This window comes from Heptranchias perlo, chromosome 15 (genome assembly GCF_035084215.1).
Source record: "Heptranchias perlo isolate sHepPer1 chromosome 15, sHepPer1.hap1, whole genome shotgun sequence".
Taxonomy (NCBI): domain Eukaryota; kingdom Metazoa; phylum Chordata; class Chondrichthyes; order Hexanchiformes; family Hexanchidae; genus Heptranchias; species Heptranchias perlo.
The window spans coordinates 44,250,216-44,271,848 of NC_090339.1; the positions used below are offsets into that span (position 1 = coordinate 44,250,216).

At 43.9% G+C, this 21,633-nt stretch overlaps 1 long non-coding RNA gene across 1 annotated transcript in view; it reads left to right on the forward strand.

Moving 5' to 3' along the window:
- Positions 1-21,633, forward strand: part of LOC137332740 (uncharacterized) — a 307,773-nt gene that overhangs the window by 68,708 nt on the left and 217,432 nt on the right. The gene's annotated exons all lie outside the window — the stretch shown is intronic.

Here is a 21,633-nt window from a genome sequence, read left to right on the forward strand (position 1 = left end):
AAAATAGATTGGTAAAATCGAGCTTGCATTAACTTAATTTGTCATGTCATGTATACAATAAATACATGACAACAGGTTAATTCACGATTAAAATTGAGAGAATGATTTACTTATAGAATGGAAACTGCCAGTTTCAACCCAATAGTTTCATTTTCTTTAAATAGCTTTAAAATATCTCCATTATTTATCAAATGACAGCTGAAGCAACTTGTCCGCATCCTATGACTAACGTCAGACAGGCTGCTGTCTGCAATACAATTTTTTCAAAAAAAGAACTTTATTGATTTCTCAACGACATAATCAACGTGAACACATTATCAAAACAGGCACTGGCCTTTAGAACATCAATAAAGAACAAAAGAACATTACTTACTGCTGTGATAGCACGCAGCAGAGAGATACCAGAATGCAAGCTACCTCTCACTCCAATCATAACTGAACCTGCATGGGTAAAGGATATGAGAAGGATGACTGCAAAATATAGCAAGAGGTCCCCACAATGTATTTACTGAGCACCTCAGACTGAATCAGAAGGAAAGATCTCTTATCTTTGTTATTTGCAGAAAAATTATAAAAATGTTCATTATAATTATGTTTCATAGAATCATAGAATCATAGAAGTTACAACATGGAAACAGGCCCTTCGGCCCAACATGTCCATGTCGCCCAGTTTATACCACTAAGCTAGTCCCAATTGCCTGCACTTGGCCCATATCCCTCGATACCCATCTTCCCCATGTAACTGTCCAAATGCTTTTTAAAAGACAAAATTGTACCCGCCTCTACTACTGCCTCTGGCAGCTCGTTCCAGACACTCACCACCCTTTGAGTGAAAAAATTGCCCCTCTGGATCCTTTTGTATCTCTCCCCTCTCACCTTAAATCTGTGCCCCCTCGTTATAGACTCCCCTACCTTTGGGAAAAGATTTTGACTATCGACCTTATCTATGCCCCTCATTATTTTATAGACTTCTATAAGATCACCCCTTAACCTCCTACTCTCCAGGGAATAAAGTCCCAGTCTGTCTAACCTCTCCCTGTAAGTCAAACCATCAAGTCCCGGTAGCATCCTAGTAAATCTTTTCTGCACTCTTTCTAGTTTAATAATATCCTTTCTATAATAGGGTGACCAGAACTGTACACAGTACTCCAAGTGTGGCCTCACCAATGCCCTGTACAACTTCAACAAGACATCCCAACTCCTGCATTCAATGTTCTGACCAATGAAACCAAGCATGCTGAATGCCTTCTTCACCACCCTATCCACCTGTGACTCCACTTTCAAGGAGCTATGAATCTGTACTCCTAGATCTCTTTGTTCTATAACTCTCCCCAACGCCCTACCATTAACGGAGTAGGTCCTGGCCCGATTCGATCTACCAAAATGCATCACCTCACATTTATCTAAATTAAACTCCATCTGCCATTCATTGGCCCACTGGCCCAATTTATCAAGATCCCGTTGCAATCCTAGATAACCTTCTTCACTGTCCACAATGCCACCAATCTTGTACAATTGTGCTACAAACAGAAACTAGAATAAATCTTCCCTCCAGACTGACAATTTCCAATCTTTGGTGATTCTAATGTTTCATTCATCTGGCACTATATTGATGTTGATTACCAGTTGTATAGATTATGGGGCCAGTGATGCAGTCTCCACACATGACCTCATCAATAATGCGAGGCCAGTTCATTTCCAATTTATTGCAATAACCCAATACAATGTGCAGGGAGCGCACAGGTGAGGGGTGGGGGGGCAGTCAAAGAACTAGTTATCCACCGTTAGCAGCTCTTGCCATTGGTTGTCCTTGAAGTTGTCCTGCTACTGAATGGGAGAAATGGCTGCAGCATGACAATAAGGCAGAACTGCTTCATTTGAGGAAGCAGTTTTGGAAGTCCTGCTTCAGGCGCTGCTGCAGGGCTTCACTGGGTTGGAGAGGGAGGACATTGCCAGGTTTCATTGATGGGAGAGAGGGAGAAGAATGGCATTATGAACTGAAAGAATTGGAGGAGAAGATAATGGGCTCAATTTTCAAATGGCGGCGGGATGGCAGCGGGGAGGGGGTCAATGGGCGTGCGGCGAACCCAGATTCTAAAATCTTACCGTTCCCCATGCGATCGCGAGTTAATTGGTGCCCCTTGTTTCCGGGTTTGCCGTCCGAAAGCTGCGCAGCAGGCAGACTGTGCACCCGCATGACAGGCTGTCAGCTGGAGGTCTCTATTTAAAAGGCCATTGCTTCAAAGGATTTTGCTGCAGCAAAGACTAAAACGACACATTGGAGCAGCACAGGGGCAAGGCTGCTCCAAGGTTTAATGATGCCTCACTTCGGCTGGTACTGGCCAGGGTGAGGAGGGGGTGGGAACTAATTTACTTGGCCAATAGGAGGAAGCACCCTGCCTCTGCCACCAAGAAGGCCTGGCTCGAGTTGGCAGAGGAGGTCACCAGCAGCAGTAACATCTCCCACACTTGGGTTCAGTGCAAGAAGTGTTTCAATGACCTAACTAAGTCAGCTAAAGTGAGTACACTTACTGATTCGCCTGCATTCCATGTCGCACATCACCCTCTCCCCCCCAACTCATTCTGCACTGCCAAGACTACTCCATCATATCACTCCTCACACCCATTTAAGGCTCATCCTCAACTTAACTGCACTTCCTGAGCACTTCCTCACCTCCCCATTTGTGACCCCACCACTACCACTCACTCCAATCCTCACCCAATGAGATGTCTCTGTCTCATACTCACCCTCTTTCTCAGTCAGCCTCACCGAAAGCAATGCATTAATCAGCTGACCACTTCACCGTCACTCACTCACACATCTGTACTTTCTCCCCTTCTAGGAGAAGAGAGCACAAAATTCAAGCGAGAGGGTGAGGACCGGGGGGGGGCCTCCACAAATAGTGTTCCTCACAGAGGCGGAGGAGGAGGTGTTGAAGATCAGCCACACCTTCAAGTGCCTGTCTGTTGGGGATGCCGAGACCGGCACCCCACAAACATCTGGTGACACAACTTTAACATTCATCACACACAACATGAATTGATGTTAACAATGATTGGCATGTTGAACACCTCAGTATGTTCATCGCAACATGACGCATCTGTGATGATGCTTAATATTGCCTTCTGTTCTCTTACATGCCCTTCAATGACCACAGTGACGAGAGAGGGCACACCACCACATCTAGGCGAGTCATCCACTAGCGCAGATACTCACACCTTGGTGGGTCCTAGTAGTCAGTTAGTTAGCCTGGTCAGTCACTACACACAAGTGAGCACATGCAGACACTGATGGCAGGGGCTGCTGTGGAGAGTCCGCGTCGACGGGCACACTCCTCTCCAGGTACTGCTCAGCTGGACACAGATGCTGAACCCCGGGGGCCATCCTTTAAAAGGAGAATGATCGATGGAGAACAGCATATTTGCGAGATACTGGAACAGGTGCCACGCACACCCTCCACAATAGCGCAGAGGATGGAGGAGCCTAACTCCTGCATAAATGGAATTGTGGCACAGGTACGGGAGGGAATCTTTGAGATGGTGTCGCAGGGACGTGAGGGGATCGCTGAGATAGTGTCGCAGGTAAGTGAGGGAATGTCTGCGATGGAGAGAAAGCTAGTCTCCTTTGAACTTCAAGCACGGCTCACAAATGAGTCCATTTAGGCCCTGACAACAGCCATTCAGACTCCCTCAGAGTGCAGGAACTGTGGCAGCTGCCAGGGACTCTGGCGCACACGTGAAGGAATCTTTTGCGGTGGTCACAAACCAGCTGAGTATTGATTGAATGATACCCCTTTCTGTTGATGAACAGTCCTGGCTTGTGTGGAGGTGCTGGGATTGCTATATGAATGCAATTGATTGCACCCTGTACACGTGGGAAGCCAGCCACAGAGTGGAATCCCACTGCCCTCCCCATCTGGCTGAGGTCATCCATGGGGAAGTTGACGTATTGCGAGGCCCTGCGAAACAAACCGCCGGTGACCTGCTTTATGCACTTGTGGGCAGACGACTGAGAGACCCCGGCGATGTCCCCGCTGGCACCCTGGAATGATCCGGAGGCAAAGAAGTTGAGGGCCGTGGTAACTTTGACAGCGACGGGTAATGAGATGCCGCTCGGCCCAGCCGGGAGCAGCTCTGCATGAAGGAGGCTGCAGATGTCTGCGACCACCTGGCGACTCACTCTCAGCCTCCATATGCACTACTCCTCAGAGAAGTCCAGGAAGCTGACCCTCAGTCTGTAGACCCTCTGATGAGGGTAGTGCCTCCTACCACGTCGGTCCCTCTGTTGTTGTCCTCTGTGCTCTTGTGCAGGTGCCTATTGTGCAGCATTGTGTTGTGCTACAAGTGATGGAAGTGCACGCCGTGCCTGGTGAGGATGGTGATGTTGCTCGTCCTCGGATGTAGTGGTGAATGCAGCCATCGTACCCCCCTTCCTGATGGTGTCAGTTTGAGGGGGTCCGAAAAGTTGGTAAATATGTGTAAACAGAAGAATTCTGAGTGTAAACCAAGAATTTTCGGTCTAAACACAAAGATCTCTCAGCCAAAAGATTGCCTGAGAGAACTGAGTGCCCTGCTGCAATAATTTACCTTTTATCCCCATCTGTCAAACAGGCCTTTCAATGTCCAAATGGCTGCTGGCTGAAACATGTCTCCTACAGCATGGAATGTTTCCCACAGCACGTTTCAACAACCTCAACCACCTAAATAAGTGCTTTAAATATCAACCGGCAGGACTTCCGCATTGCAGAAGCTCGCGCGCACGCAGATGCGTCTGTGTGAGACGTGGAAGTCAGCGAATTGGAGCCAGCTTCCTTAACCGCTTGGGATCTTCCCAATTTTCCCAGCCTCCCCACCCTCAACGCACCCGCACTTTGATTTGAAAATCAAGCTCAATGTCACTCTGAAAAAGTGGAGAATTGGATGGGATATTGTCATCTATCCCTATCGTATGAAGATATTATAGGATATTATCATACATTCTTTACCTCTAATACAAGTTTGAGGAGTAGGAGATGCTGAAAACATCTAGTTAATACTCTTTAAAAAATCAAGTCAATGAGATAATAAAACATAGCCCTTTACATGCAGCGTATATAGGGTTGCCAACTCCGCTTGGACGTATTTCTGGAGGTTTCATCTCATGACCAACTGCCCCGCCCAGTCAAACAGCTTTTTTCCCATCTCCAATATTTTTAGAACTAATAAAGGAAAGTGTTCAAAGAAAATGGAAATGAAAATTGAAATTCCTTCCTTCCCCCTGCTGTGCTAATAGGCTGTTTGATACAGCTGAGTGTCTTTCTGAAGTGTGTTTTAACCTAACAAGTCTAGCTCAACATTATATAATACTATATAGCTCCAACTAACTTATTCTATTTAATAATCAAACCTCCCTATCCTTGCATGGGTATATTTTTGCTCTGAATTGAGCTCAAAGGGGACAGAGTGCCTCTGTGAACTAGGGCAGCTGGGGCAGAGTGACTGTTGAGATAACCTTTGGATACACAATGGTTTGGTTGGTCTGTTGAAAATTTAAATGGCTCTATCAAAAAGGCACAATGAAAGAACTAGCATTATTCTGTACTGTAAATTCTGTAATTCTACACAAGGATTCCAGGGTAATCAAGAGCTTATAATTTCTGAGCTCTCCTACATGTTCTCTTACATTATGTCCCATTTTGTTGTACAGGCAGAGAAGTAATGAAACATTGTAAGTACCAGAGCTCATAGTGTGCTCAACGTGTACCCTATTTTGTGTGACAGTAGGGTATGCACTATTTTGCTATGTTGTATTGCAATGATTTGATTTTGTGAAATCCTTTAATGATGTCAGTGCGCCAAGATTTCCAATTGTAAGTTGCAGCTTGAATGTGTGCCCTGTTACATGGGTTTATATGATAAGCAATGAAAAAGCTGTAAAGTTCTGTGAGGGCTTGTATGGGGTCAATAGTAAATGTACAACAGGTTACCAGACAATACTTTGTGGCATTTATATTTCCACTATTGACCTGTTGAATAGTACTGTTGGGTAGTCTTCAGTCAAGTTTAAGGATTTCTGCCCTTTCATGGACTCTCTACCAAAGTTATGACAGATGTGCTGGAGAACCCCTGCAAAGGCATCCTGATAATGGCCAGCCTTAATCGGGTGAGCTGCACAGGTCGCTCGTTTGGTGCCCTGCAGCACACTGGTTCAATGTAAATGAGATCAGGGGCCTCAAAATGGCAGCTGCCTCTTTACTGCCAGGATGGGCGACCAGTGGTTTTCCATGTGAATTTATGTCTTTTGGCTTTGTCACATTCTAAATTTTATAGTATCTATTGCTTTGAGTTGAATATTTGACAAACAATTAGCCCAAGGTGTTGCTTTTTTCAAACAGCTCTGTCACTCAGCCGCCCAAAAGTCAACGTCAACCCTTCAGTTTTTACTGCTCTCCAATCTTCCATTTTTTTTTCAGATCCAGATCGTTTATGTAAATAAGAAACAACAGAAGTTCAAGTACTGAACCTGCAAGACTATTCAATAACTCCCGCCAGTCTGAAAAATGACTCTTGTTAGTATGTTCTGTTTCCTAATCTTTCACCAACTTCATGGGAGTAATTTTAACCCCCAAGAACGGGTGGGTTGTGGGTGGGTGAGAGGTTAAAGTATCAGCTTTCTGGATTAACCCAGGCACGTTATGATGTGCACGCACAACAGAGACCCTGAAGTCCCGTCCCCACTTAAAGCTAGCAGGCCGAGATTTAAAGGGCCAATTCAGGTAGTTCAAACACTTCAGGTGCATAACTTTTTGTGGATTCTGCAACTGAAATGGGTTTAACTACTCCTGAAAGTGTCTCCCATGGTTTCTGAAACATGCCATTGAAACGGAGACGAGTTGCAGCCGAAGATCATTTGGCCCTTTAAACCAGTATCATAGTATCATATTAGGTACAGCACAGGAGGAGGCCATTCGGCCCATCATGCCTGTGCCGGCACTTTGAAAGAGCTATCCAATTAGTCTTGGTCCCCTGCTCTTTCCCCATAGACCTGTAAATTTTTTTCTTCAAGTATTTATCTAATTCCCTTTTGAAAGTTACTATTGAATTTCTTTCCACCACCCTTTTAGATAATGCATTCCAGATCATAACAACATCTCAACAAAAGGTATTGCAGCTGGGCACTCAGTTCTCCCAGACAAACTCGCCCATTTGGCTGGGCGTTCTTTGTGTTTAAACTGAGATTTCTTTGTTGAGACTGAGAATTCTTGTGTCCAGACAAATTTACCTACATTTTGGAGCCCATCAAACTGACAAGATCAGGATGGGGGAGGGCACAATGGATCTATCCCACAGTACAACTGAGGAGGAGGAAAAGGAAGATGGGGAACCCATCGCCAAAGCAGCCGCGCACATTGCTGCCTGTGATGTCAGGGATGCCCTCATCTTTAACAGGTTCTCATAATGAGATGTACAAATTGAAGGCTTTGAATACTCAGGCTGCCTGGAACGACCACCACCACCAACACCCCCACCGTTGCAAAAACAGTCCTTCAACCACGCATACACCCATTGCCACCCACCAATGGGTGGCATCATGTCTTGGCATTCATGATGAAGCACGTGACAGGGCAAATTCACAAAAGGGACTCAATAGTGGCCAAGACATGGCAGTGGTGGTGAGAATGATTAAATTTAATGTGCCACGACAAAAAAATATATAAATTAACATGACAGCTCATCAAACGCCCTTGTGCATTCCCTTGGTGAATTACAATTGCTTGGCCTTTCTCTTTATACTGCTTCTACATGGTGCATCCCCTGTGGCTTCAGCAGAGGTATTGGCAGGTTGCTCAGATCCCTGCCCTGACTGCTGAGATGCTCTCAGCGTACGACCTCTGGGTTTTGGAGCCTGTGAGGGCCCCACCTTAGACTGCTCCACCTGCACCTGTGCAGGGCAGTCTCGGCCATCAGGAGAGGAGGCAGCATTGTGGGTACTGGTTGAGGAGGGGACAAAGGGTGAGAGCGCTTTGAGTCCCCATTTCCATGTCCCCTCTCGCCATCGTCCCTCTCCCGGGCCGAGCCAGCAGGTTGGTGTGCAGATGTGCCATGTTGTAAGGTCATGGCTAACGTAGCTGTCTGGCGGCAGACATGTTGGCATCCAGAGTCCGCACGGCTGATGTCATGGCCTGCATGGATTCAATTGAGAGCTGTGCTTGAAGCTCAATGGAGGCTGCCACTCTCTTCATCGCAGACATTCTCGCACTAACCTGTGCCACCAATCCACTAGCAATGGAGTTGGACTCTTCCATCCTCTCTGCTATTGTGGCGAGTGTGCAAGGCACTTTTTCCATTACCTTGCAAAGTTGCTTCTGCACCTCTATCATTCTCCTTTTCAACGAAGGACCCCAGGATTCAGCATCTATGTTCAGCTGAGCAAAGCTTAGAGAGGAGTGTGCCCCCCGACGCGGACTCTCCACAGCTGCCTCTGCCACCAGTGTCTGCTTGTGCTCACTTGTGAGTTGTGAATCACCAGGTGACAACCCAACTAACTGTCTAACAGGACCCACCGAATTACGAATATCAGCACTGGTGCCTGGCTGGATGCCCTGTGACGGTGCACCCTCAGAAGGAATGAGCTCCTCTGAGGAATCACTTTCTTCCATTTCTGCTGATTCCTTGTGAAGGCCCTGGAAGACAACAGAAAGCGATATTAATGACTCATCGCAAAAATAACAATCTTTCCAATGACCATACTGAGGTCTGGCACAGTTACATCATTGATAAAATCAATTCATCATGTGTGTGAAAGATGTTACAGTTCTGTCACCAGCCATCTGCGGGTTGCCAGTCTCTCCATCTCCGATAGATAGGCATGCGACAGTCCGATTTATTTCCATGGCTTCCTCCTCCTCCACATCTGTCACCTCCACGATGTGGTGGGCCACCTCCAGTTCTGATCATCTCTCATACATTTTGCACTCTTTTCTCCGACAAGGAGAGAAAGAACAGACCTGTGAGTGACTGAAGGTGACGTATTTACCTTATGAATGCATTGCTTTAGGTGAGGCTGACCATGAAAGAGATGCATCAGAGGGTTGCTATCAGACAGACATTGCATCAAGATTGGGATGAGTGGCAGTGGTGGGTGAATAAATGGGCAGTTGAGGAAGTGCATAGAAAGTGAAGGATGGTTGCTGCTGCTGACACTTAAGTTGGTGTGAGGAGTGATGTGATGGGGTTAGCATGCCAACACAGAGTGACGGGAGGTGACAACACAGGATGTGGGTGAACCAGCAATTGTATTCACTTTTTCTGACCTGGTTAGGCTATTTAAACACTTCCTGCCCTGAAACCAAGACCTGGGCACAGTGCTACTGTTACTCACCACTTCTGCCACCTCCAGCCATGCATTTTTTCGTTACAGAGCCAGGTTTATTCCTGTCATCCATTGGAATCATTACTTCCCTCCTGGCTCTCACTGCAGCCAGCAGTAGATCCAGAGAGGCATCATTAAATCTAGGGGCTGCCTTTGATTTCCTGGACTCCATTTTTCCTTTCTCCTTCAAAATCTATTCTTGGACTGGCCCTTTAAATAGTGGATTTTAAATTACAGCATTCAGGTGCGCAGTAGGCCCGCTGTGCAGCTTGGAGATGCGAAACCCGGAAGCTAAAATTATTGACTGCAATCGAGACACGATTGCAGGTTTAAATGCACTCACTTTGCTTCCAAGTTCCCCACGCGCAAATCCACCCACTCGCTGACTTCCCGTCGCCATGCCAAAATCATGGCCCATATCTCAGTTCTGTGCTCTACTCTTTACTGTCAGCTTAATTAGAAGTCTTTTATGCAGAACCTTAACAAAACCCTCTGACATTAGAAATGAGTGGTCTCATGGGGAATTCCAGTGGCTACTTTGTCTCAGCAAAATCTCAACAAAGCCAGTAAAAACCTTACCAACATTAAACAAAATAGTAAACTTTATTATGGAATGACAGGTTCATTGAACCGTAGAGTGAGAAATTGAGAAATGGCACAGATGTATCCTTTTGATTTGTGTCATATTCATTTTCTTTCCTGCACTGTGCTGTGTCTTTGAACTGCCTTCGGGCATTTGATCTATTATAAAGAAGCTTTCAACCTTGACTGGGACACTCTGTTGAAACTAAGAGTATTGTACCAGTCATGAGACATATCTGAGCTACTTTTACAAGAATGAATGATCTATAATTCACAATCATCATAGGCACCAATAAATCTTAAGGCTTTTCTCATGAGGGGAATAAAACCCAGTCATGCACCAAAACCAACACAATGGCCTGGATTTTCCTGTTTCGACATAACTTTGGCATCGAGGAAATTCACATGTAACTGATTTATGCCGGTTATACGTCGAAGCAGCGGTAGACGTGAATTTCCTCGACCGTTTGCGCCGCTTCTACGATACGTCCGCGGAAACCTTCTGCCGCTCATTTACATAACCCCACCCCCCATGCAAAAGGCCAGCTCAAATGAGTTTCCTGGATTTCGTGAATAATCTGCTGGCGTAAATTTACACTCAAAAATTTATGCATTGCACGGCCCTAAGTCACCAGATATCGACGCACCTGAAATTTCTGGAGTTTGATAGCAATTTTCTGCTCAATTTATTTTGGAATTTTTCTTCCTGAGACCTGCACTGTATTTAAACAAAGCGCTGTAAGTCTCAGTGCACTTGAAATTTCTCAGACCTCCACCCCTTATGTGTTTAGAAGGGCTAAGCAGCTGGAATGGCCTTACCAATGAGTATACCCCTGTTCTGCATAATGACAGAGGAAGAGGGAGTAGCAGAGGCAAGGGGCTCTGAGAGTGAGGCACCAGGGCAGAAGACAGCAGCCCACCCGCTATTACCCCTACAGATGATGCTGTAATTGCACTTGTTTTACACCAGTTTTTATGTTCCGGTGTAGGCAAATGAGCTCTGCAGGAAATTTTGGTGTAATTTTTCATCACAAGATTAGTGCTGAAATTTTGCTGTAATTTCTGCATAAGTGCGATCCAAGAATTTCGGGGCCAATACCCTATGATTAATGATTTCAAAGAAAAACAAAGAAAAGACGCTGTAACATTTTTGGTACCATTAGCAGGTAGAAAGAGATTGATGCTGGCATTTCTTGTGTAATGTAACGTGGTTTCTTTGGTTGCAAATTGATTTTATGAAGTCTTGCTACAGTGCACACAATAATTCTTCTTTATGTTTTGTACGCACGCATGACAAATATGGAACATTTATTCAGTCGGGCTCATATACTGTGAACAAATCTATATAGTGTTACCCTGCCCAGCGGGAATGGGTCAGGTGTGTATTTGAAATAGGCTGCTCGCACTTAACGCCCTGTTCCCACTCGATAGCCACCTGCACCCGTTTTAACTGCGCACCTTTTTTAGGCGGCCAAGGCACCTACCAGAAGCAGGTGGGCTCATCATCAAAACATGCGAATTGGGGTCCTATGATGCCATAGGATGCCAACGCATTTTTAACAGCAAATAGCGGAAGTCCCGCCCATCATCGAACCTGCTAAGTAAAAGCTAGTGGGATTGGTTTCAGAGGGCCACTGGCAACAGCATTTATAGGGGCACTCAGCTACAGGCACACAGATCTATTTTTTTATTTGTTCATGGGATGTGGGTGTCCACATTTATTTCATTTATTGCTCATCCCTAATTGCCCTTGAGAAGGTGGTGGTGAGCCGCCTTCTTGAACCGCTGCAGTCCGTGTGGTGAAGGTTCTCCCACAGTGCTGTTAAGTAGGGAGTTCCAAAATTTTGACCCAGCGATGATGAAGGAACGGCGATATATTTCCAAGTCGGGATGGTGTGTTGCTTGGAGGGGAACGTGCAGGTGGTGGTGTTCCCATGTTCTCATTGGGATCTGTGTGCTATTGTGCGTTTTGGATTTCCAAGACGAAAAATGAGCTTGGAGATTGCTTGGTTCTGATTGTTTTTTGCCTTACTCACTCTGAATAAGCACTCACATCTTATCATGGTTTCCATTCTTGCTTTTGGTTGGAGGAAGAGGAGGAAGAAGATGAGCAGGAACAGCAACAACAATAGTAGGCTGAACAACCAAGAGGAGCAGCAGGTGGGCCTGTTAGAAGACAGCAGGCGAGGGGGGCTGCTTGTAGAAGGCCTTACCCAGCTTACAGGGTCAATCGGCAAAGATTTTTTTAACTTTTAATTTACTAAATAATTTCCTTGCCTTTTTACAATAAGATACGTTATTATGTTAAATTTTTATTTAGACCAACATGGGGAATGTCGCTTTAAATGAATATTACTTATCTGCTTGTGGGCAGAGCTTGCATTCCCACAGTCTTTGCATGCACACATGGCCCGTGCTGATCTCGGAGTGCACCACTGAAGAAGATTTCAAAATTCAACAAATGAACGCAGTGGCCTATGCAGTGAGTATATTCGTACTTTTTATCCGCAGGATGTGCGGAGAGCCTTGCCCCACCGGGTCGGAGCAAATTCCGGCCTAAGAATACATTAAGGAGTTACTCGGGTGGACTGAGACAGAACATTAGGCAGAGTCCCTCCCCTCCTCGTCTCTGCTGAGTTCTGCCACCACAGTGATCTTCCAATGTCACTTCCGCCAGACATTACATAGGAACAGGAGTAGGTCATTCAGTCCCTCAAACCTGCTATAGGTAGGTAGATGGGTGTACTCAATTAAGGTAATAACGACAAAGTGACACCATACATCACAGTTTCTGTCATTACTGCCATAACAGGAAAGCAATCAATCTCTCCCCAACCTGTATTTTGCCTTGGAATGCCGGATTTTTCTTGAAGAAAGCTGACCCCTCTAAGCTGCAGCAGGTGCCAGAATTTTCCAGCAGCAAAGAGGTTCCACTTGTCCCCACCCAGATGGTGCACTCCACAGTGCATGTAGAAATCCCACCAAGAACCAGGGTCAGCAGCACATCTGTAGGGCAAGATTCTGCCACAGTTATGGTGCCATAACGACCAAAGAGGAAACTCTTGGCTATTATGTTTTACATTACACGATGTTCATGTCCTTATAAAACAATGGACTTCTGATTTACAGTGAGCAGGGCCATGTTTGATTGACCAGTATTTTTTATAAGTTGTGGTAATACAGGTGCAGGATGGATTCCACTCCATTGGTTAAAATTCAAAATAGCTTCTCAGTGATAATTTGTATGGCTTACAACACAGAACTTTTTTTTTGGTCCATGTGTGAATTAGATCATGCATTTTAAAATATTCTGAACTGAATTGCCAATACGTACTTGGATTGCTGACAGGGCATGTTTACGTTCTCATTAGCATTCTGTGGTATCTTCCTCAAGAAAATTTTCTGTACATTCATTCTGGAATTTCCGATTATTGTCACATGGTACAATAGGCTGGCTGTGATGTTTGAAAGCTGCAGGTGGGGATGTGTCTGTCACAGGTCATCCCATGGTCTGTTAAGATGTTAAGACTGTTACAATTCTGTTTGCTTTACTTCTTTACAGAACAAAGAAAAAATATAGTATTTTCATAGTTTTATTGTATGATACAGCAAAGAAGGAAGCCTTTCGGCCCATCATGCCTATGCCAGCTCTTTGAAGGAGCTATCCTCTCCCCTGCTCTTTCCCCAAAGCCCTGTAGATTTTTTCCATTCAAGTATTTATCCAATTCCCTTTTGAAAGTTATTATTCAATTTGCTTTCACCGCCCTGTCAGGCAGTGCATTCCAGATCACTACAACTCGCTGCGTAAAAAAATGTTTCCTCAGGTTGCCGCTGGTTCTTTTGCCAATCACCTTAAATCTATTACCTCTAGTTACCAGCCCTTCTGCCACTGGAAACAGTTTCTCCTTATTTACTCTATCAAAACTGTTCATGATTTATCAAATCTCCTCTTAACGTTCTCTGCTCTAAGGAGAACAACGCCAGCTTCTCCAGTCTCTCCACATAACTGAACTCCCTCATCCCTGGTACCATTCAAGTAATTCTCTGCTGCACCCTCTCAAAGGCCTTGCCATCCTTCTTAAAATGTGGTGCCCAGAATTGAACACAATACACCAGCTGAGGCCTAACCAGTGTTTTATAAAGACTTAACATAACTTCCTTGCTTTTGTACTCTATGGCTGTATTAATAAAGCCCAGGATCCCATATGCTTTTTTAACAGCCTTCTCAACTTGCCCTGGCACCTTCAAAAATTTGTGTACATACACCCCCAGGTCTCTGTTCCTGCACCCCCTTTAAAATTGTACCATTTAGTTTACATTGCCTCCCCTCATTCTTCCTACCAAAATATATCACTTCACACTTCTCTGCATTAAATTTCATACATGATATAAAAGCTGTAAGATTCTGTCATAATAAGAATGACTGAGAGTCTTGATTGGAATACAAATGACCAGACCTGTGGTGGAAGGGAGGGATCATTATCAAAGTATTGTGGAGGAGAAGGTGGAAAAAGTATTTTGCTGGACTGTTATTTTCACCTGAAGAAAATCTGAGGCTTGAAAAGAATAAATTAACCATGGGGACTGTTTCTAGCTCTTTTGTATACATTTATTCTATTTTTTTAGATTACACAGTGTGTTGTTCAACATCTCCATTATCCTGCTGAGATGGCATTGGCACCCAGCAGTGAGATGCAAAGGCAGCATAAATAAATGTACTGACAGAGTGTTAACAGCAATTGTAGCTGAGTAAAATTGAGAGCCTGCAAATTCAGCAAATTTTGGACCATTCTAATAATTTGTCTCTGAAAAGAAAGGAAGCTATTTATTAAAGGAACACCATGTTCGTCAAATAGTGTCGGGCACTTATGGTTCTTCCCCCTTACTCCCCCACTTCTTGTTTTAGTGTTGGGCAAACGTAGATGATGATGATGCAAATCCTTTTGAAACATGTTGTTACAGGAATTGTGTGTGAAATAATTTTCTTCACAATGATATATGTTTTTTTTCTGGTTTTATGACCCTTCCATAAAAAGCCTTGCTAAATGCTTTTCATAAAAATAATGCCCCTTTCACTTTCTAAGGAGAGGGGTTAAAAATGTGCTCATCAAGTTAAAAGATTTCATCATTAAGGAATAGAACACTTCTTCTGAAACTTTATTATCCAGTGTCAGCATCAAATACTCCAGATTAGTGTACCACAGGCTAAAAGTACTCATTTAACAAGTCTGCCATTTCCTTATGCTCCATTATTGCTTAGACTCTTATCGATGCCTTTATTATCTCAAGGCTAATATTTTTCAAAGGCTCTCCTGACTGTGCTCCCTGCTTCAATTCTCAGAAGCAGCAGTTCACCCAAAATGCAAGAGTTTATATTATTAATTGCTTAAAGCCTCACACTTCCATTACAGTTGAGGAGGGCCATTTGGCCCTTTTAGGTTATTAATTCATAGGTTTTTATCTTTGTGACTGTGATCCTTGCCAGACTTCATTGATTTCCCATGTCCTTACAAATTAATTCAAAGATTCTTATCCTTGCATTTAAATGGCTCCATGTTCTTGTCTCACCCTATCTCAATAATCAGCTTTGGTCTTCTATCCCTACTCATAACCTTTGCTCCTCTGACACTGGCCTACTCCTTGTTCACCATCTCACTGCAATATTGGTGAACATTCTTTTAACCATTTCGTGTCCGCCTTCTGGATCTCCCTCCCAAAATCTTTCCCTTGCTTTCAAGGTGTCAGCTTTAGCTCAGAGGTAACAATCTTACCTCTGAGTCAGAAGGTGGTGGGTTCAAGAGACTTAAGCACATAATCTAGGCTGATAGTTCAGTGCAGTACTGAGGGAGTGCTACACTGTTGAAGGTGCCATCATTCAGATTAGATGTTAAACTGAGGCCCTGTCTGCCCTCTCAGGGTGGGTGCAAACAATTCTGTTGCACTATTTGGAGAAGAGAAGGTGAGTTCTTCGAGTGTTCATGCCAACATTTACCTCTCAACCAACACCACTAAAACAGATCATCTTGACATTTATCTCATTGCTGTTTGTGGGAAATTACTGTGCACAAATTGGCATCTGTATTTACATAGAATGGACGGCACAGAACCTGGCCATTCGTCCCAACTGGTCTATGTTTCTGCTCCACACGAGCCTCCTCCCACCTTATTTCATCTCACCCCATCAGCATAATTTTCTATTCCTTTCTCCCTCATGTACTTATCTCGCCTCCCCTTAAATGCATTTTCCTGTCCAAGTTGGTCCATCTTCAATTGCTTGTAAACTTGAGCAGACAATCCGCAGATGCTTACTATGCGACAACCGGTCAGGATTTACTAAAATACAACAGTGACTACACTTCAAAAGTGCTTAGAATCATAGAAACATAGAAATTTATGGCACAGAAGGAGGCCATTTGGCCCATCGTGTCTGTGCCGGCTAAAAAAGAGCCATCAAGCCTAATCCCATTTTCCAGCTCTTTGTCTGTAACCTTGTAGGTTGCGGCACTTCAAGTGCATATCCAAGCACCTTTTAAATATGAAGAGGGTTTCTGCCTCTACCACCCTTCCAGGCAATGAGTTCTAGACCCTCACCACCCTCTGGGTGAATTTTTTTTTCCTCATCTCCCCTCTAATCCTTCTACCAATCACTTTAAATCTATGCCCTCCTGGTTAATGACCCCTCTGCTAAGGGAAATAGGTCCTTCCTATCCACTCTATCTAGGCCCCTCATAATTTTATACACCTTATTAAATCTCCCCTCAGCCTCCTCTGTTCCAAAGAAAATAACCCCAGACGATCCAATCTTTCCTCATAGCTAAAATTCTCAAGTCTTGGCAACATCCTCGTAAATCTCCTCTGTACCCTTTCTAGTCAATCACATCTTTCCTGTAATGTGGTGACCAGAACTGTAAGTACTCAAGCTGTGGCCTAACTGTGTTTTATACAGTTCTAGCATAACCTCCCTGCTCTTATATTCTATGCCTCAGCTAATAAAAGAAAGTATGGCTTTGTATGTCTCTTTAATCACCTTATCTGCCTGTTCTGCTATCTTCAGGGATCTATGAACATGTACTCCAAGGTCCCTCTGTTCCTCTACACCTCTCAGTATCCTCCCATTTATTGTGTACTCCATTGCCTTGATTGCCCTCCCCAAATACATTACTTCGCATTTCTCCGGATTGAATTCCATTTGCCACTTTTCTGCCCATCTGACCAGTCCATTGATATCTTCCTGCAGTCTGCAGCTTTCCTCCTCGCTATCAACCACACGGCCAATTTTTGTATCATCTGCAAACTTCTTAATCATGCCCCCTACATTTAAGTCTAAATAGTTGATATGTACTACAAAAAGCAAGGGACCCAGTACTCAGTCATGCAGAACGCTACTGGAAACAGCCTTCCAGTCACAAAAATACCCATCGACCATTACCCTTTGCTTCCTGCCACTAAGCCAATTTTGGATCCAACTTGGCACTGTTCCTTGGAACCCATGGGCTTTTATTTTTCTGATGTGGAGATGCCTGTGATGGACTGGGGTTGACAAATGTAAAGAATCTTACAACACCAGGTTATAGTCCAACAATTTTATTTGAAAATCACAAGCTTTCGGAGATTACCTCCTTCGTCAGGTGAGTGAGTGTCTCACTCACCTGACGAAGGAGGTAATCTCCGAAAGCTTGTGATTTTCAAATAAAATTGTTGGACTATAACCTGGTGTTGTAAGATTCTTTACATTTTATTTTTCTGACCAGTCTGCCATGTGGGACCTTGTCAAAAGCCTTGCTAAAATCCATGTAGATTACATCAAACGCGCTACCCTCATCGACCCAGCTTGTTACCTCCTCAAAAAATTCAATCAAATTTGTCAGACACGACCTTCCTTTAACAAATCTATGCTGACTGTCCTTGACTAATCCGTGCCTTTCTAAATGATGATTAATACTGTCCCTCAGAATTTTTTCCAATAATTTGCCCACCACTGAGGTAGGCTGACTGGCCCGTAATTACTCAGTCTATCCCTTTCTCCCTTTTTAAACAATGGTACAACGTTAGCAGTCCTCCAGTCTTCCGGCACCACGCCTGTAGCCAGAGAGGATTGGAAAATGATGGTCAGAGCCTTCGTTATTTCCTCCCTTGCTTCTCTTAACAGCCTGGGATACCTTTCATCCAGGCCTGGCAATTTATCTATTTTCACAGAGGCTAATCCCCTTAATATTTCCTCCCTCACTATGTTTATCCCATCCAATTTTTCATACTCCTCCTCCTTAACTATAATGTTTGCATTGTCCCCCTCTTTTGTGAAGACAGAAGCAAAGTATTCATTAAGAACCATACCCACATCTTCCGCCTCCACATAGAGGTTACCTTTTTGGTCTCAAATAGGCCCCACTCTTTCCTTAGTTATCCTCTTGCTCGTTATGTTTTTATAAAACATTTTGGGTTTTCCTTGATTTTACTTGCCAGTATTATTCTTTCATGCCCTCTCTTTGCTTTCCTAATTTCCTTTTTAATTTCACCCATGCATTTTCTATACTCCTCTAGGCTTTCTGCAGTATTGAGCTCTTGGTTTCTGACATAAGCTTCCCTTTTTTTGCTTTATCCTACCCTATATGCTCCTTGATATTCAGGGGGCTCTAGATTTGGGAGTTCCACCCTTTTTCTTTGTGGGAACATATTTGTTCTGAACCCTCACTATCTCCTACTTGAATGCCTCCCACTGGTCTGACACTGATTTACTTTCAAGTAACTGTTTCCAGTCTACTTTTGTGAAATCACTTCTCAGCTTAGTAAAATTGGCCTTTCCCCAATTGAAAACTTTTACTCCTGGTCTATCTTTGTCCTTTTCCATAACTACTCTAAATCTCACTGAATTATGATCACTACCACCAAAATACTCTCCTACTGATACTTCATCCACCTGCTTAGCTTCACTCCCTAAAACTCAGTCCAGAACAGCCCCCTCCCTTGTTGGGCTTGCTACGTACTGGCTAAAAAAGTTCTCCTGAATGCATTTTAAGAATTCTGCATTTTCTATACCTTTTACACTGATTCTATCACTTCAGCCACTTCATTGACTGTGAAGTGTTTTGGGATGTTGTGAAAGTTGCCTTCTTTCCTTCTTTCCTCACTCCCTGCTTCATAAAACCTACTTAAGACTTTCCAATTTCACTGCTGTTTCGGCTCTGCCTCTTCAATCCGTTCTATCTACTCTTTTCCTTTCTGCTTGGTATCCAGTTTCATTCGACCAATCTGTACAGTGCTCTGGGATGTTCTTCTAATGCTAAAGGCTTCATATGAATGCAAGTTGTTAATATTGTTGAAACAGGTGTTAAGTATGAGCCCCTTAAGCTGCACCTCTAGCAAAACTAGCCACTGTTGTACCTTTACTGCTAGCTTTAGGCCTAAGACGAACAAGTAATGTTTAAGTTGATATTCAGTAACACTGTACACATATGTAACACAACTGAAACACATGGGGCGAGAAATTGGGCCGTGTAGTGCCAGTTGTTTCGGCGCTACGCGGCCTCCCGAATTACCAAGATGCGTCTTGGCTGCGCAAGCACGTTTCCAGCGTGACATGCGCCGGAAGCCATCTTAATATAGGTATTAGCGCATGCGCAAATACTGAATGCCGACAGCATGTAAAATAAGGAGAAAATGGATACAATCAGCGTGCAATGCTGATTTAAAGTGATAAGTCCCAAAATGGTGCCTAATGCTCAACTCAATGAGCAGTCTTAACCACGACCATCTGAATATGTCTTCGAGTGCCTGGAGGATCCACCACCAGTGCTATTTAAAGGGACCATGCAGGCTTTACAGGTTAGTTGATGGATTATTGCTTGTGGCTGCTGATGTATTCATAACTGTTTTTGGAGGTGTCCTATACTTGAATACTAGGACGCAGGGACAAAGCCTAACATTTAGAGCCAGGACATGGAGGAGTGAAGTTAGGAAATGCTTCTAAATGCAAAGGGTGGGAGAAGTTTGGAATGCTCTTCTGCAAATGGCAGCTGATGCTAGCTCAATTGTGAATTCTAAATCTGAGATTGATAGATTTCTGTGAACTAAGGGTATTAAGGGATATGGGGCCAAGGTGGGTAAATGGAGTTAGGTCATAGGTTCACCATGATCTCAATGAATGGCAGAACAGGCTCGAGGGACTAAATGCCACTGCTGCTTGCTGCTTGCTGACTCCTGATATGTGCCACCTTCTCCTGCAAGCAAGCGGGACACGTGTCTGGGTGATGTGCCTGTCATGGTTGAATAGCTGCCAGTGTGCATGGCCTGTGAGCTGTGGGTGGGCGGCTTGCAACTGTGGTAATGTGTAAGGATGAGAGGAAGCATCTGATTGGAAGAGTTGAGTACTGATGGAAAGAGTTTGTTGTTATATGGGTGATGGGGGGGGTGTAGTGTGTGGAGCAGTGGATGCAGCGAGTGGTGCAGTTGGTAGGAGATGCCACTTATCAGTTGACCTCACTCACCTTGACCACTCGTGTCAAAGCATTGAACTTCTTCCTGCACTTTGTGCTGCTGTGCGCCTGGCATGGACTTCGTCCCCCACTGCCTCTTGGGAGCGTCTCTTGCTCCCCCCACCTTCCCCATGGATATAGGATGTCCGTCCTTCTGTCCACCTCTTGCACCAAGGCCTCTAGTGCATCAGCTGAGAACCTTGTTGCACATACTTTCACAGGCTTGGTACAAACTCAGATTGGCAGATTGGTGAAGTCTGGCATGCAGATTGGAGGATGTGGGATTTTGTAGTGCGCAACCTTTATTCAATGTTTTAACGTAACTCATCAGTTTGTAAACATAGGGACGGGACCTGCATCTGTGTTTAATGTGTGGGATGTCTGATTTCTGTACAGACAGCAGCCTGTATTTTCAGCAAATAAAGGTACTGACTTAAGAGATAACATCCCTTTAAGAGATTGGTGCTCCCCCTGTTGGTGGAAAGTGCGCATTTACTTGAATCAATGTGCAAGACCTGGATTTCAACATTGCTCGAAGGTGAGTACTGAGGCCAGATGAAGTTCTCGTCCTGCCTGCGCAGGGGCCATTGGGCACAGGTTAATAGCGGATCGCACTACCTACGCCCAATAATAGGCCTTAGCCAATTTTTTTTTTCCCTCATGGAATTTTCTTACACTATTACCCCATTTGACTCAGCATTTATACATTGCTTTTAATTTTGAAGTGCTGGAAAAGAGGAATTTAAGAATGGCTTCACAGATCTTCACCAAATTTTACAGAGTAGTCCCTAAAAAGATACATTCCCTTCCTTTCAAAGTTGGGATTCATCTAATAACATAAGTTTAACTGAATGTCCATTATTTTTTAATTAAAAGGAGATAATGCAAGACTAAAGAATGGCTTTATAGATTTCTGCCAAATGTAATGCATCATATTCTTGTAGAATATCTTTGTTCTTTTGATGAATTTGGGTCTGATATGAAAAGGGAAAAATTAAAAGTTGATTTTGTTTGGTCCAGATTAATATATCTTCTAATGCAATCCAAATTTGATTAGTGAAAAGCCAGAATGTTTCATTATTGGATATCATCATTGCGTTTCTTGAAAAAAAAACTCAAGAGTATGGCCCATTTCCAGTTATGTAAATTTAAGTAAATCTAAAAACTTGGGAGTTTTTTTTACTTAATGGTTTCTATTCAGCAACTAAAACTGTTATTAACGTATTT